This window comes from Crocuta crocuta, unplaced genomic scaffold, assembly GCF_008692635.1.
Source record: "Crocuta crocuta isolate KB4526 unplaced genomic scaffold, BGI_CrCroc_1.0 scaffold1089, whole genome shotgun sequence".
NCBI lineage: Eukaryota > Metazoa > Chordata > Mammalia > Carnivora > Hyaenidae > Crocuta > Crocuta crocuta.
Genome location: NW_027527919.1, coordinates 169,059 through 172,112, shown reverse-complemented (window position 1 = coordinate 172,112; position 3,054 = coordinate 169,059). Strand labels below are relative to the sequence as shown.

General features: G+C 35.3%; 1 protein-coding gene across 1 annotated transcript in view; it reads left to right on the top strand.

Moving 5' to 3' along the window:
* Window positions 1–3,054, top strand: part of ESX1 (ESX homeobox 1) — a 40,044-nt gene that overhangs the window by 21,090 nt on the left and 15,900 nt on the right. The gene's annotated exons all lie outside the window — the stretch shown is intronic.

The following is a 3,054-nucleotide window of genomic DNA, read 5'->3' as shown; positions in this document are numbered from 1 at the left end:
ATCTTTATGTTATAATGTAAAAGTTGTTGTAAAAATAATGGCAACTCTATTTTCACCTGATCAAGCAAAGTAGCTCAGGGATACCTCATAAAAGCTGAATGTGCACCATCACTTGTGCTACAAGCTGGAAATAGAGTTTCCTAAATGCAAGTATTTTATTGTGCATGATGCTTTAAAATAATGCCAGTTTTCAGCTCCCTGTCTCCAGGGCCTGTTCAGGGTGCTGTGTGCTTGCTCATGGTGAATTGTGGACTGTTGGAGCCCAGTCCTGGGATATATTGTCACATTCCGTGGGTGTGCCTGTTCTCCATCATATCCCCGGTGGTTGGTGTTCATGGTATTTGTTTTCAGGAAGGCAGAATGTCAGTCTTGTGTGCCACCCACACTGTATACATCCTTCCATTACCACCTGTGTGACTGAGGTTGGCTTCTGTGTTGATCTTTATAAAACACAACCTTCAAATCAAGTTGCTGTAATTAGAAAAGAAAGAAAAAAGGAAGGAAGGAAGGAAGAAGGAAGGAAGGAAGGAAGGAAGGAAGGAAGGAAGGAAGAAAGAAAGAAAGAAAGAAAGAAAGAAAGAAAGAAAGAAAGAAAGAAAGAAAGAAACGAAGGAAGGAAGCAAGCAAGCAAGCTGGGTTCTAACAAATAGGTTACAAAATTGTGTCTTTTCCTACCACAAATGATCATAACTTATGATTTTCTTATAGAATTGATTTTTACATAACTTAAAATTATGCTCTAAAATCAAAAGTTAAAAAATACAGATAACTCAAATAAATACTGTAAAAATTAAAAATATAATCCTAGAGAGAATAACTATGAAAATGTGTATATTATTCTAGTCACTTAATTTAAATATAGATATGTATGCAAATATATATAATTTTAATAAAATTGAATTATATTATAAGTTCTGTTTTGTAATATCATTTTTTCTTAACAATATATCATGAACATACTCATTTGGTAATAATAAAAATACATGTAAATCATTATAATTTTAATGGCTTCATAGAATTTTAGTATATGTGTTGCCATAATTTATTTAACCAGTGTCTTATTGTTGGACATTTCAGTTATCCCCAGTTATCTTCATCATAATTAATACCATGATGAACATCTTTATATTACATTGAAACATACATAATTGCTGTTGTTATAGGTTAAAAATGGTCAAATATTGGCAATTTCATATTAACATAATACATACAACACAATGGGTCTATTCCAAACTCTGATTATCTCATTTGGATAAGTTTCTAGAAGCAGATTTACAGAATCAAAAGATATGCACATTTCAAAAGCTTAAAACATATTACCGGATTCAGAATTAACCTTTATTAGTTTTTATTTCTGAGGCATCTCTTCTTTATTATCACGAGAGACTCTTAATGATATTTTAGAGAGAAACGCAGATTAACTAGTGTAAGATGGATTGATCTAATGTTTGAACAATAGCTTACTATGACAAAAACAAAGTGTATATGTTTATAAAGTAAAAATATACTCTAGTGAAATGTTTTTAACACTTATTTCAATCTCACTGCAACCAAAGAGTTTGGGTTTCCCTGAAATCTACTCTTCTTTTTTAGCAGATTTTTTTACTTATTTAAAGTTTATTTATTTTTGAGAGAGAGAAAGACAGACAGACAAACAGGGAGAAAACAAGTAGCAGAGGGGCAGAGAGAGGAGACAGAGATCCCAAGCAGGCTCCACTTGCCAGCACAGAGCCCAATGTGGGCTTCGAACTTAAAAACTGCGAGATCATGACCTGAGCTGAAATCAAGGGTCGGACACTTAACCAACTGAGCTACCCAGGCTCCTTTTCCCTGAAACCTACTCTTACTGTCCAGCAAGAGTGTTTACATTCTTTATTTGAAGTATCGGTTTAAAAATCCCAGTTGAATTATTACAGTGAGAAATACTACAGACAATCATGTTGTCCTAAGTATTGTACAGCGGGTAGCTTCCACCTGTTTTTATTTCTTGAAAACCGGTATTGTACTGGAGGACATGTCTTGAGAACATGATTTTTTATGAAATAAAAATGTTGCAGACAAAAGCCAAGTATAAGAAAATAATGTCAGAGGTGCCTGGGTGGCTCAGTCGGTTAAGCGTCCTACTTCGGCTCAGGTCATGATCTCAAAGCTCGTGGGTTCGAGCCCCACGTAGGGCTCTGTGCTGACAGCTAGCTCTGGAGCCTACTTCAGATTCTGTGTCTCCCTCTCTCTCTGACACTCCCCTGCTGTTCACGCTGTCTCTCTCTCTCTCAGAAATAAATAAAAAACATTAATAAAAAATAATGTCTAAGAATTTTTTTAAAGGAACATAGTAGATCTTTATGCAATCTTTAAAAGGAAAGGGAAAAGTTGTAAAGTTATCTAAGTGTTGTTTTCAGGTATCTGTATTGAATATCACAATTGGGTAATATCCAGTTGTTCTAGTCTTTGAATTAGTCCTAGAATATGAATGAATATGAATAATAAGTAAGGGAGGAAAGGTCAGGGGAGTATATTAGATTAAATTATTGACACAAATTTTTCACTCCACATTGAATCCATATCCACTGCCATATGAATTTGCAATTCCTCCTATTAAAGGCCAAGTTTGTTTCTTTACCTGTTGAATTTGGGCTCAGCCATATGACTTGCCTTCACTAATGGAAGACAGATAGAAGTGATAGTGTGCCAGTTCTAAGCTTAGACTTTATTTTTGTTTTGTTATTTTGGNGATAAACCACATATTCTTGATCCATTCGTCCATTGATGGACACTTAGGCTCTTTCCATGTTTTGGCTATCGTTGAGAGTGCTGCTATGAACATTGGGGTACATATGTCCCTATGCATCAGCACTCCTGTATCCTTGGGTAAATTCCTAGTAGTGCTGTTGCTGGATCATAGGGGAGTCCCATTGTTAATTTTTTGAGGAATCTCCACAGTGTTTTCCAGAGGGGCACGAAAGTCGGGATAGAAGGAACTTACTTAAACATCATAAAAGCCATCTATGAGAAGCCTGCAGCTAACATCTAAGCCTAGACTTTAAAAGGAAATGC